This window comes from Athalia rosae, chromosome 3 (assembly GCF_917208135.1).
Source record: "Athalia rosae chromosome 3, iyAthRosa1.1, whole genome shotgun sequence".
Taxonomy (NCBI): Eukaryota; Metazoa; Arthropoda; class Insecta; order Hymenoptera; family Athaliidae; genus Athalia; species Athalia rosae.
In genome coordinates, this window is record NC_064028.1 from 10,588,132 (window position 1) to 10,603,365 (window position 15,234).

General features: G+C 41.9%; 1 protein-coding gene across 1 annotated transcript in view; it reads left to right on the top strand.

The window, feature by feature from the left end:
- Nucleotides 1-9,908: 9,908 nt before the first annotated feature.
- Nucleotides 9,909-15,234, top strand: part of LOC105690048 (zinc finger protein chinmo) — a 51,407-nt gene continuing 46,081 nt past the window's right edge. Inside the window, exon 1 of the mRNA XM_048653302.1 lies at nt 9,909-11,411. The gene's annotated coding sequence lies outside the window, so the exon portion shown is untranslated. The remainder of the gene's footprint in view (nt 11,412-15,234) is intronic.

A 15,234-nucleotide genomic window follows, 5' to 3' on the forward strand; every position in this document is an offset into this window, starting at 1 on the left:
TCTAAAAATAAAGGAACAAGAAATGAAAATATCCTAAGGAAGAAAAAAAAAACAACGGTCATCAGTTCCAAATTGAATTTAGATTTCGGCAAATCATGTGACGGAACAGTCGACGGAAGATAACAAAAGAAGATGGTAAAATTCATTGTATAAATGGATCGTGCCGTATGTTGTTGCTGCAGTCAGAATCGAAACAGGAATTTCACCGCAGATTGAATCGAAAAATTCTAGTGCGCTGCAGTGGGGTGAAATGGAATAAGGTAGTGAAATTTATAACGTTAACTGTCATTGTTATTTTGGGCCCGAACGAAGAAATTTTCAAATCACATAATCGCATGGTGCTGCGATACGGAGAATCACCGGGTGGATTGTTTATCGTGAGTATAAATTGTTTAATATTCATCTACATTTTACATATCTATAGACGTATCGGGATGACGTTCCAATTTGAGATTCGTTTTCTCAAGTTACAGGACAACAATAACGGTTTTATAAATATGTGCATACAGAATATCGAGCGTCGTCGCGTGTGCTGTTGTTAAAAATCAAGTTTTCAGCTTCAGTTCGTACGCATAGATATTTACTTACGGTGTGTTCAGCTTTCGTTTTATAATCCACCTGATACATACAATAATATACGTTTATTTAATTCTATCCGACTTGGCAAACGCCGGGGGCATCGTATTTGCAAGTTTTATTATCTATCGGACGAATGAACAAACGTACTCAACGTAAAATATCAAGAGCTCGCAAATACATAATACAAAGTATAACGTATCGATAAGTATCGTCTTATCAGAATATATTCGACACTGCTACAGGTGACACGATTTACTATCCGTGCCAGGTCAAGGGCGATTCGTCGTCCAGGTATTACATGAATTCAATTTTAGCCGTTACATTTACAATTATTTGAATTTATTTCTAAAGAATAGATATAATTATGCGAACTCGCACCTGTGATGGGTTTTTAAAGATGATGGATAAAATTGAAATAAGAAATATAATGGACTCTTTCATTTTCGTAATTTTTTTTTCATTCCAAGTAACACTTGAAGAAATCAAAAATTGAATCGTCATGCACGAAGAATTAACTTTTTTTATTTCAGCTGATGCACATTAAGTGATATCCGTTATTATCTTATCATCATATTATAAACTTAAATCCATGAAAGGGGGTACATCATACAGAGTGTCCAGAAATTGGCGCACTTCCTTTAAAGGGTGAGTTCGTCTCAAAAAAATAAGACGGAAATGTTCAGTACAACAATGTCGAGGCATCAACCGTTTTCGAGTAAGTGCAGCTCAAAGTCGCCTTGTATGAGAGATAGGAGACAGGAACAAATTCTTAACTAGGCAGTTTCTCGAGCCGGCCCAGGCAGCGTGACCCACGAAACAAGCTACATCGTCCCTGTCATTTAGCTTTATATTCGACGATTTTAAACGGCTCTTATTCGAAAACGGTTGATGCCTCGACATTTTTACACTTATTTTTGTCGGGAAGTGCGCCATTTCCGGGGACACCCTGTATACAGTTTACTGTTATCCACCTGAACCTGCCCGTGATACCGAATTTGTATCATAGATTTTCTATACATACATATTTCCCCGTATCCCCATCAATAATAGATGTGGTGTTCTCTTTTTTTCTAACCCATTTGGTTTCTGTTTCTCTTTCTTGCCTTGTGAGCTACGAATTTCAGGAATCTCATAATAAGGACTTTCTTTGTCGTCATGCCGGGTCACAGTTGTTGTTGCGTTTTATACCGTACGTATGTCACGCTATCCTTTTCCAATATATTATGCGCACAAACATCTAATGTATGGTATACCGAGAATTCTCTGGTAATATAACATCGCATACGGTATGTATACTCAAAGCATACGGCAAAGTCGATAAATGCGTCCTAAAATCTTCTTATTGTACGTCAGATTAAATCCCTATTCGTACAACAGAATTCGATTCATCCGAATATAACGGCTCGTTAGATTTTCCGAATTTCTCTACGTCTAATAAGTCCCGAGGCAGAATGGAATTATTTATATTTCAGATTTTGATTCTCTGAATTCATTGGATCGTGAATGAGAGAAAATCGCAAGATTCGGAGTGTACAACTTACCTCACTAGATGCACTCTTATTGTTAGAAAATCATCACCGTCGCCAGGGCGATTCCACCTTCTGTTTCTGCATAATCTTTCTATTTGCTTCTTTCTCTGCATCGTTTTACATCGTCTCTTTCTTTCGACGTATTTAACGCGAAAAGGCGAAAGAATTTTTTTGAAGGAAGAAGAACGTCTCCAATTCAAAATTGCAGCATTTTAGAAATAAGCATGGAGGTATTCGTAAAAATAAATGTCTACATGCACGTATCGTCCATACAAACGTATTATTTTTCGTCGGGTTCAACGTTAAGAAGAAACATGAACCACATGAAACTTTCGTTGAACCAAAATGTCATATATACATATATTCTATCTATACATCTCCATTTTTACTTTCATTGCTATTATATTATAATACACCGCTTTTCTCCCATACATATCGCGTAGATCTACTCGGTCGTACGTAGTACCTGTACAGGTATACGTATTAAAGTAAATTCTTTCACATGCACAGAAGAGTGGAGGGATCCCGTGCGTATATATCTATATCATGTATACCCCGGATAAAAGAGAGACGAGAGTACGAAACAGGTACGTACGTACGTATGTATGTACGTACGTAATACGAATGCGCATGTGAATTTAACACACGCCACGTATAAAACCAATACCCCCAAAAATCCGTGTATACATGTACACGCCATACGAACGATACACACGTACACCTGCATACGCGACGGAGGAATAGGGTTTCGGGTAGCGGGATTACCTACATTCTGCGTAGGCTGCGTCGTTATCGGCACACGAAAGGTTTGACAGCCTTGTGACACGCATTCTGGGGTTGTATGCCCGTAGGTACCGAGCAAAAGAGAGAGAGAGAGGGAGAGAGAGAGAGAGAGAGAGACAGAGGTGGGGAGAGCGAGAAGGGTGAAATACGTGTGACTGCATACCAGAGCACATCGCTTTTTTGCGCGTGTGTGTTCCGTCCGTGCGCGATGCGTGTGCGAGGCAGGCCGGGGAATCAATAGATGCGTGTTGCACCTCGGTAGGCTTCGGTCGTGTTCCCTGTTCCCTGTTCTCTGTAACTTCCCTCCTTCATTCTGCCTGCCTGCTTGCTTGCTTGCTTGCTTGCTTGCTTGTTCGCCTCTCTTTCCCTCCCTCAAATAATTCTCCGTCTCTTTCTCTCGGTATAACACAGAACACGGCGTTCGCCATCTACGATATAATACGCGTAGATATATAGATTCGGATAAATTTAGATATATATATATATATTACGCCGGAGTGCTTGAAATTAGTTTGTCCAAATTCCAAATCAGTTGGCGTGTTTACGACAATTATTGAATTTCCATTGAAACGAATGGAATTGGAATTAATTGATCCTCCTCTCGCCGAGAGATGAGAATATAACCGGAGAGTAAGGGGGTATATATTGTGTTTGATACTTGTATTATATACACGCGCGGTAATTCTATATCGTAGAAAAATTTTTCGACTACCTTTTACACAAAGGACAGATGAACGTCTTCAACGGATAACCCATCCCCGACGGGATTGTTGTAAATCTTAGGGAGACACAGATTTACAATTAGACATCCACGTCGTACAACGCTACAGCTCACAGCTTACGGACGTGAAGATGCGAAGGAAGAAGAATGTGGTACACGTCCTACGATCGACCGAATATTAAGACCAAGAAGTTAAGGGTTACGAAATTAACTTTTCTTTGTACCGGTACGGATGTTTGAACAAGGGATGCTTAACGTTCGCGCAATATCTCAACTCGAATCGAAAATCTCGTTCACTGAGCTCGGTTTTCTTTTTTTATTTTTCTCGCCATTCGTTATTACAGACTAACGATAAATGAAAAAAACGAAAAGAAGAATGCAAGTTTATTTGGGACTCTTGCGCCGCAGACGAGTAGAAACAATTGTAATATTTCCATTCGGAAAAGCGTTTATAAAATTTAAAGAGCCGGAAGTAAATGATGATGAGACGATAAAAAATATGCACGTCTCTATATCTGTATCGAATTCGTCGGTGGGAAGAGCAGCGGGAGCGCGGGGTCGCCGATACGGGGATAAAAGTAGCGTAACTGCTTAAGGGTCGCATGACATGCGAACGGGGCAGGTGCCTCTATAGCTGGGTGACTGGGTGACCGGGTGACGCGGAGGGATGAAATCGCGAGAGTCTTCGAGTAGTTGAAACTTTAGCAGAAGAGGGCTGCCGGCGGTGCGCGGTGCAGGGGTGCAAAAAGGGGGCTGAAAAGGGTGAGCTCGGTACTGCAAAGTATAGCCGAGAGAAAGTGAAAGGAGGAAGAGAGGGAGAGGGAGAGAGAGAGAGAGGGAGAGGGAGACGGAGAGAAAGAGGGTATGTAGGCAAAGGTAAATCTAAGGTAGTAAGGGAGTTAAGGGTGGGTGGCGCCTGGTGGGTAACGCGCGGGGTGGAAGGAGGGTAATGATTAGTTCTTCCGAGGTCGGGGCTGTTGCCGGGTGCAGGTTGCTTGCTCTTCCCCTTCCCTCCGACCGTCTCTCCTCGCCCGCCATTCTCCACCCCATACGCCGTAGCCCGCGATTCCATCAACCCCCGAAAATTTAATCCCCACTCCTCGAGACGTGAGGATGGAGGACATGGAGGACGGAAAACGGAGGACGCCCCGCGTTCCACGCGAGGGGAAAGGAGGCAGATATTGCAAGGTTGTTCTCCCCTCCACCGACTCCACGCGAATCTACGTGCTCAGGGGCGAACCCTGCGAGGGTAGTTTTTACCCTCACATGGAGCGTCATTTTTGCCTATTATCAATCCGGCGTGAGATACGCCGAGTGCAATCGATAATCTTTCTCTCTTTACAAAATGATTGCAAACGTTCTCTGAATTTGTTAAATAATTGGCTTGGAACATGACGTATAATGAGAAAAGCGTTTATTCGAGCGGAATTCAATCTGTTAATATACCCAACGGGGAGTTTTTGTATCGCTAAGAAAATAATCTATTATTAGACGCCGGATCTGGAAATGAGATAAGCTTGGGGAATATGAAAAATTTCCAAGTCTGATCTCCTGGATTCTCTTTTGTTCAAGTGACAAGATTCAACGAAGGAATTTTTTTGAGTTCCGTCAAAACCTGCATAGATTCTTTTTACAAATAAACTCCAACCGGTCTCCCTCAGGGCCAAAAAAAAGTCGCAGTTTTCAACATTTTTTTTTTCTCAGAGTCGAGAAAAAACTCAAAAACACTTTTTTCCTTATTTGAAGCTAATCTGAGGGGTAGCCTTCATTTGTATCTGTTTATGTGAGCTAAAAAATTGTTCGAATTATTTTTCAAGTGACTGAACAATCGAAAGAAGAATTTATAGATTTTGTCAAAATTTCGCAAAGATAGGATGTTCTTAGGTTTCGAATACCTAACGGGTTAAGATCGTAGGATCCTATAACTAAAGAAAACTCTTACTCTACGAGAAAAAAAAAATAAAAAATAGGAATGTACACATAATGAAAAACACCCTGGTGAAATTTAGAGTGCCGGCCCTGTCTCCCTCGTGCCCTGAAACGCACTTTCTAGCGAAAGTGATGGTCGCGTGGGTATAGGTAGATAATATACGCGGCCTACAACCACATCTTCGAAAGTCTTTCGCGTGGAGGGATGTTCGCCTGCGCCGGTTGCCTCTACGTACGTACGTACGTACGTAGAGGTATAGGACACACGCGCGTATAGTACATTCCTCCCCCCACTAGGCGGAGCAGCAGCAGCAGCCGCAGCAGCAGCAACAGCAGCAGCAGCAGCAGCGGCAGCGGCGGCACTGGTGTTGGTAACAGCAGCAGCAGCGGAATAGCACAGACACAGGGAGAAAAGGTTGTCGAGGGAGCTCGTCGGAGTGGTGGTTGAAAACCATCCACACGTACGGGGGTTGTGCAGGGCGAGGAGTGGGAGGGATGATAGGAGAAGCAGTAACCTTGCAACCCCCTTGCGCGCGAAGCCGAAGGCGAAAGCGAAAGCGAAAGCGAAAGCGAAAGCAAAAGCGAAATGGAAAGCTAAGCCCGAAGGAGGAGAGGTGGAAGCGGGAAGAGGGTTGTATAGCTTCTCCGGACGAGGGAGGGTAGGAGAAATTAGGGAAAATCTCTGTGGTGGGGGTGAAACTCGCGGCGTACGCATCTATTTCCGAATGTGTGAATGCGTGTCTACGGTGGATGGGACATTTCGCGTCTTTGTATGGAGCGAAACCGGGGAAGGGGAAGGGAGTTCGACGGCCATAGAGGCCGGCGGGGAGTAACGCGGCGAGAGCCGGAGGACAGGGGGCGGGGACAGGCGGGGGTGCAACGCGGGGTAGCAGTGACGGGCGTGACGTAGTCGAGGGAGGATGTACGCCCCTGTTGGCGGCCCCAGCAACCAACAACTACCCCTGGTCAATCCATGGTGGGTCCATCCGTCAGGTATCTATCCTTCTATCTATCTATCTATTCGTCTGCCCGATGTTTATAATACCACCTGAACCCCGATCGTTCGTCTCTATTGTTATCCACCGATCGTGCCGTCGACGACCCTCGATTAAAAAAATTCAAACACCCGAAATCATCCCTCCAAGTAACGAGAAGAAAGAACTGAAATCTGACCTCATTCGTCGGTGTATACGCGCTGCATGAACGCTGTAATGAATTTTCCAGAAGTAGAGAATAGAATGGACCAAATGTAATCACCCGGATATAACGTCGCGTTGCACGGATGCTAATTTCCAACTCTGTGCAGCTGAAAGAAAGCTCACAGTCGTAAGGTTAACGCGACGATTCTCTCCCGCTTGTACGATGTTGTTGCTCACCGCGATAAGTGCGAGAAAAAGAAAAAAAAAAAAAAAAAATTTGTGCCCCGTTTTTTCGGATCTACTTTTTCTCCGATTTTCTCTCCGCATGACGACGACGTTTTGCCTCTTAGATCCGAATGACGGATCCTCCTTTTGGCCTTGACATTAGACCTTTCTCGGTCATTTGGGTTAATATTGCACCAGCTGCAATATTCTCTTTAATTATATACGCGTCACTGTGATTTGTTATTTTACTTTCTTTTTCTCGTTAATTTATTCTCGCTCTCGCAAATTACGTGTTTTTTGGTGGGTTTTTTTTTTTTTTTTTTTTCTCGGCTTTCTATAACATTTTTCTTTTCGTTGTATCTCATCGCGACCGCGGTGCACTCACTCGCGTCTATAGTAGGCGAAAATTAAAAACTCATGTCGTAAACCATATCCTCCGTGAAATCTCGCTTCTATTAAGATATGAATAAATTCTTAGCGGATGTTGTTGAATGCCACCGATTTCCATTATTGTATTACAATCTTCGCTTCATTCATACAATATTAGTCAGATATACCGAACGCATATATGCGCTTATTTTTCACGCAATTTCTCACATCCCTACAATCGTTTCATTTTTTCAAAATCAATATCAAATATTTTCTGTAACGATTACCGAGAGTCGGCGACAAAAATCTGCCGTACATATATGATATTTGCACATTCTATACATACGACACCTTAAATATACTATATGTACAATACGGCGGCTGTTCAACAGCTGGTTTTATCATATCGTTTTATACACGTATTGTATAATAATATTACCTTTTTTTAACGGATAACTTTATATTTTGTACTCAAATCTATTTTTCTTATTTTCTCTAACTTGTGTCGATTTATGGCATATACCGATGCCGCGGGCGCCGGTCGACTTTATTTTTTTTCTCTCTCTCTCCGATTAATATTTTCATTTATCATTATTTTTACCTAATTACGTTTTGGTTTTTTTTTTTTTTTTCTCACCGGCAACTAATCGTATACGTGCCAAATTTTATGCATATTATAAAATAATTAGTTATACATGTGCGAACTGTCTTTCATTTTTCTTTTGTGTTTGTTTTTAAATTCCATCTCTATTTTTGCTACGAAATTTAACGATTAAAATCTTCGTCAGGTTAAGCATACGTTCAACACTTGTGAAATACTTGGAAATCGCACGTTGAACGCATCATCGTCATCATCGTCGTCGTCGTCGTCGTCATCGTCGTCATCAGCTGATTATTTACGCGTAATGAAATATGTGTACGCAGTGTTCGTGCGTGCTCTGTGTTTTCCGCGTATCGTGCGGTTCGTGTGTTTTTTGCGTACACGTTCGATAGGGGTGTCGCAAAAATGAAGAACCGCGCTCGCAGTCGGTCGCGTCGTCCGCACTATCATTGCCATTGCTATACACCTCTTTCTTTTTCTCCTAATTTTCAATCCAATTTATTTAATTTTATTCATACGGGAGCAAAACCGTGTCACATACACGCGTATCGGGGTATGTATATAGTTAACATCCGAACGGTGTATAATACACGTCTACCGTAAATCGTTAGGTAACTATCAGCTGGTATTCGGATGCTATTATATACATATACATATAGTATAGATACGCGTATGTACTACATATACATTTACGCAGTGACGACGCACATTCCCACCTTTCTTCTTTCGTCTCACTCCCAGGTGCACCGTGGCCGTTGATATCCTAACAAGAAATAAGTAACTCCTTGAATTTCATCCAATTTTTCAAGAACCATCGTACGCCGTTTTGTATTTCCTCCCCCTTCTTATTTCATGTCCGATTTAATGAAACTTAAAAGGAGATAATCTGCGGTGCACCGACCGCGCGGGCCCCTGGCCTCGATTTTTCGCCTCAGTTTTTCAATCTCTTTTGAAAAAATGATTTTTTTTTCGCGTGGATTTCGAGATTCGAACGAGAAAAGAAATCGCAACGGCGTACGGGGAAGAGAGCAAAGAAACGGAAAATCGTCGGGGTCGCGTTCGGCCGATAGGCGGTTTGCTTCGGAATACCCCATATAAATATTCATCGCGTGCAACTCGACGTCCTCCACCTATCAGCGACACTAATTTCACGGGAATTTATCCGGAGAGAAACACCGTAGATTGATTTCATGTGTACGAGACAAAGAAAAATAAGAAATGAAAAAAAATTCAACGCTCCTGGGATAATTCTCTGCTTTCTTTTTCTCATTTTTCTTTGCTCCATCCATCTCTATCCGTATCTCTCCTGATATTTTCTGTATTCTCCTTGGTTTTTTTTTTTCGTTGTTTTTTTTTTTTTTTACCCACATAACACGAAATGATTGTAGTGTAATATTGTATCATGTACAGCACATATCGCGACAGATATCGCGGCTGGAATGTCGTACATCTGCATCCTAAAAATCACGAAATACGTACCGAAATTACGTGTGAATAATTGAGGAATCTGGTCCGCCATCGATATCGAATGGTCCAACTATCGGAACAGGAACAACGAGGTCGAACGAACATTTGTGTTACTTACAAGACTTTGTTTTTTTTATTATCTCACGTTCTCTCGAACCGCATCCTCCGCGATCGCGTCAATTACCGTATGTGCAGCATACTCCGGTATACGCGTATAACGTGTATTACATAATTACGCGTTCATTACGTGAAAACCTATACACATTTGTAAAACGTGCGCATAATCCAGCTTCGACACGCGCACATCGCGGTGGCAAAGAAAAGGTGAAAATAAAAAAGTGAGTAGAAAAGGAGTTGAAAAGACAAAGGGGCGAGGGGCAAGGGTGGTCGTAGCTAAAAGGGGTAAGTAGGTAGCTTGCGAGGGGGAACGGGTAATATCCGGGGGGGGGGGGGGGGGGGGGGTAAGCAAGATTTGAAAAGTTGTAGATACGTGTAGTATTGGGTATACGAAAATGCGGAAGAGCGAGCGAAGAATATGAGCGCATGCACGGGCGACGCTCGCGTGTGCGTTCGTACGTCGTACCTACTGAAATACATCGTGTGTATCGACACCGTGTAACACGCGCACGTACATAATCAAAGACGCGCACGAAACTCAACTCGTTGGATATTTTTCTAACTGCTGTTGGTGGCTAACGCGTCTCGGTGTGTTGGTTAGGTTAGGCTCTGGTAAAAGTGTTGGTTAGGTGCGACGTTGCGTTCGCGTTTGGTTGTGTTGTGTGGTACGGTTCCGTGGTTCCAGGGTTCCAGGGTTCTACGGTTCCACTACCAAGGCCGCCAAAAACGTAGGGCCGGCCAGCGGACCCGCGCGGCCTAGCCTAGGCTCTGCCCGCCTGCTCCTATCGTCATTTGTATCGTGGTTCCTAGTTAGTTTGGTTGCAAGAGCCCGGAGAGCCAGAGCTCGCACAAGCTATGACTTAACTCGTCGCGCAACCGCGGATTCGACTAAATCTTATCAAACGAGCTCTCACTATTTATTTTAAAATTTAACTAGAAAATAACGAGAAAAAACAAAAATAAAAATAAAAATAAACCGAAAGGGAAAAAAAACGCTCGACGTTAACGGCGAAGAATATAAAAAAAAAACCAACTTAACTTAACAATACGTATATTTGTGTATAAAAGTATATATTATACGTATATTTATATGTATATATAAATCACGCGGTACGTGTTTGTGCGTGTGTCTCACCAACCTTCTCACCTTTCTCTCTCTCACTATCTCTCTCTCTCTTTCTCTCTTTCACACTCTCTCTCTACCTCTATCTCCCTCTCTCTATCCTTATCTTTATCTATATCTGTGCGTTCTTAGATCCCACCTATTTTTTCTCTTCCTTTTCATCTTCGTCTTCTTCTTCTGTTTCTCATCTTGAAAGTCACGTTGCTTTTTGTACGCCAGTAGAGAGACCCGCGAGTGTTGTATCAATTTTCCCGCCACATTGGATAAACCGTAGAAACGAGCGCAACCGATGGGAAAGAATTTACCGATAAAATCTGCAACATAGGACTTGTGCGTTACCCAAACTCAACTTTTACCCGAAAAGCAATACAAACGGAGAGGACAAAAACAAAAGTACACCGAGCAGTCTTGTCGAGTTCGTCCTCCGATCGCGTTGTTATTGTTCTACACCTTTTCTATTTCTCTGTACAATTCTCTCCTTGCTTCGCGAACGACCGAACGAATCGAGGTCACCGATCTGTAACACCGTCGTTTCGGATTATCAAATAAATATTTAAACAAATTAAGGGTGATTTGCGTATCTCTCTGTAATCTACAAGAATTGTTCCTTCTAACAGTGATCTATTGGTAATACTATACTGATATATAATAAACAAAAAACAAAAGTGAGGAGTAATAAAAAACAAAAAAAACCAAACAAAAAAAAGAAATTAAATCAAATTAAACAAATAATTGTGAAGGTGTGTACGGAACATCGTCCATAAGGAGTTCTATTCCATTGGTACTTTACATGTGGTTTACCTATAGTCCGCTTCTTTTATTATCGGCTGTAAGTATATTGAAAAAACAAAAATTAATCAATTCATCAATCGATTCTTTCATTCATTCAGTTTTTTTTTTTCTTCCTTTCGTTTCTCTTCTGCAGATAATCATATCAATTTTCTAACCGAAAATTATATGCATATTATATTTTGTATAAACAAAAGCTTGTTTCGCTATCTCTGATGTCTTAAGTGCAATTGGTTTTTTATTGATATTATTTTTAAACTCATTGGGCGCGATACCGATCGCTAAACGAAATGCCAATGATCTTGGTAGGACCGATGCCCGATCGGTCGGAATTTGGAATTCTCGACTACGCGTAAAACATTCGTTCGCGTACGTCACGTAATCCGTTACAAATTTTATCAGCAGCTTCAATGTTTTCCCGTAGCCAGACTTACAATCAGGTACTCCCGTACAGTACGCGTATACCGAAATCTACGTTGTCTAGTCTATTTTTCCGACCCAACTTTCCCCACTTTTTTCTTTCTCGCGATGCATTTTCCGCTTTTGCGTTTCTATTATTTTTCTATCGATTCATCGTATCCGCTCTTCCTCGTGCAACCGAACGAAGCTTCGGATAAAACATCATCGAATTCGATTACCTGATATCTCTTCATTCCATAATTTCAACAATCGAACTCAATTGATCGCAATTACATGCATTCTTCGTATAGGCGGATGTGAATATTTTCGCTTCGAAACAAACGCCTGGATAGTTCGACTCTTTTTCTTCTACTTGGCAGCGGAAACCATACCGGCAGCTGCTCCCGCTGTTACACGTGGGTAATATAATGTCTAGGAATAAAAAAAGCTCTTCTACCTCTGGTAGAAAGAACGAAACTATGACGCGAAATCACATGCTGTATTTCAACGCATCCGAGACATAGGTATCCTCTCCCTTCTTCTCTTTCCTCCTTCTCAATTCGATCGCGATCATTTTCCCCGTTCCGAACTGGAGTTAAAAACTTACGAATCTGTATGAATATTTCGTAATCGCGTCTAGGTATAGGTACAACGATCTTTACAGTTACTCTGAACGTTAACAATAAGTATACATATAAAACTTGCGGAAGTTTCGGTTTGGTATGTACGCGGATGTGGAGAGAAAAAAAAAAAAAAAAAAGAAAAAGATAAGATAATCGGAAATAACTGCAAATACTGATGGTGGTATAATAGTGGTGGTGGTGTTGGGATAAGGTATTCTTACGCACGTTGTTGTATACTTTGTATCGTAAAACGGTTCGACAAGCGAAGCGTTCGAGAGAAAAGAAGGAAATTGAAAAAAAAAAAGTCAAAATTTCATCCCTTCCCGCGCACGCAGCGCGTTTTACGTTCTCCTCGTACGATTCAAAATTATTCGTTATTTCATTTCACGGAATTTTTTCTTTTTCTTTTTTCCTCTCGTCTCGCGGTTAGACGCGCGTCATCGATTCTCGCGGCTGCACTGCAGGTGGAGATATATAAAATTTCACGAGCCGAAAGAGTGAGGAGAAAAAAGGAAAGACGGAAAGAGAGAACAAAAATGAAAGAAATTATTTTTTTTTTCAACACTCTCGTGACCTACGTGACCCTTGTTTTACCTACATGTAATAACAATGATTGCGAAATTAAAAAAAAAAGGGGTTAAAAATTATTTTTGTTCGCCATTTTTTTTTTTTGTTTTTTTTTTTTTCTCGTTTCATTCACGTTGCCTCAGATTTTTAAGGGATGATATGTAATTGAAGGAACAGCTGGTACGGTAAATATGTATATAGGTGTACATATATATTATGTATGTATGCGAGATTATTAAGAACCAGTCTGCTGCAGCAGTAGGTGGTATATATGTATATATAGGTACGTTTTGGGTTTTCTAATTTGTGCAAAATTTGCGTTTTCATCAGCATTTTCATCGCGTGAAAACCCCTTTCGTTTTTTTTTTTTTTCTTCTTCTTCTTTTTCTCCGTTTGGGGGATAACGGTTTCATTCGCAGCAATTATTCGCAGATTTCTGATTCACAAAAGCTCCCACAATTCGCGGGGTGAGGGGGGGCGGCGGGAGGGGGGGGGGGAGCTGGGCTATATACGATGTATAAAGGATGCCGCTGCTGCTGCTGCTGCTGCTGTTAAGTCTACCGCCGGTGTAGAGAAAACGAGAGTATAGAATCGGAGAGAGAAGAGAAGATCAGCGGGGGCGTCGAGCCTGGATGCAGTATTGACGATATTCCAACCCCTCCCAACCCCTGTGTTTTCTCCTCCTCCGCTTTTTACCCTCCCTCCTTCGCGGAACCGCTTCGCCGTCAACCTACGCGAGCTCTCGTGCTTTTGGTACTTTTCACTTCGCCTCTCTCTCTCTCTCCCTCTCTCTCTCTGTCTTTCTCTTTTCTTCTCCTCGCTTTTCGCAATTTCTCTCCTCTCTTCGTTCTCGCGCGTCGTAGAATTGAGCCGCAGGTAGAAATACTCGCTACATATACGAACATGGTTTCACGGGGCGGGGGGTTATCATCCCCCAAAATGTACGCGCTTACAAACACGTAGGAATCTTATATGGATTTATCAAAATTGTGAACATTCGAATCGACGCTCAACCGATTCTTTCGCACTGCGACCGTAGCCTGAAAAATTTGAATAATCGAGAAATTGCAATGTTGCAGCAAAAAACAAGAAAAAAAAAAAGCGGTTTTTTGTAACTTTTAATAGATGTAAATGAGAAGTTTCTCGGACCATACGCGATACGGGTATAGTATGACTGTTACATCTGAAATCGCGCGTAGATATTTTTGAGCGATAGCCGTTAGTAGTTTGACGATGGATCCGCGTAATGCTCGCGTACGGTCAAAAAAGCAGCTGCCTTAAACCAGGCGTGCCTGGCCTAGCTGCTCGGTTGCGTATACCGCATTCCGTACATGCGAATTTTTATTTCGTAGAATTTTCGAGCCTATGCAAAATATACGTACTCATATGCGTGTGCTATGCGTGTAATATATATATATATACATGTATACGTCTCTATGCGAGTCTCTTTCGCAACTGACACTTATTTACCGTGGATTTATGTGTGCGTAGATACATGTGTGCGAACGTATGCGTATGTAGGTATATGTATACGTATGTATATACATAAATACTTGTGTTCTCTTTGTAGAGATAAGCGATTAGCAATATTAAACGCCACGATGTATATACGCGTACGTATATGTTGCTGTTGCGACGATGTATGTACGATACGTATAGAGTACATTGCCGTGATATGTTTTTTTAGTTTTTTTTTTTTTTCCCCTCTTCCGTGCATATCGAATAACGCATCCATTTCATTTTTCATGTTAAGAAATTCTTCCGTTTCTTTTCATTGATTCCTGATTCTCATATCCTTACTACTCATTTTCCACGTTCGCTGACCCGACCATGGACGGTTTTTTTTTTTTTTTCTGAAAAAGCGCGTTGACGCATTCGGTAAAAATTTTCATAGCGCCGATCACCTCCGTGCGGAAAGTCCGAATGCCTGCGTGACACTGCTGATCATCGTCATCGTTGTTTCATCCTATTGGAGCGTTCTTATTAGCTTTCATTTTGTCCAATTTTGGCAACGCTCTCCTTGAGTTTTAGAGGCAGAATTAACAAAGAATCGTACCGAGGTCCCGAGATTCCAGTCCGCTCCGAATCCTTCGTTCATCCAATTTTGGTTTCGTTCTTCCGATTCAGGGGGATGACGATTCGTTGCAATCGGTAGAGATAACTCCTTTCCACCCTTCCTCTGTCCTTTCACCTCCGCAAAGATGACGTAGGTATGCGAACTCCGGACTAGACCGTATCCCGAAAGTCCCGGATTATAATAATCCCGGGTTCGTC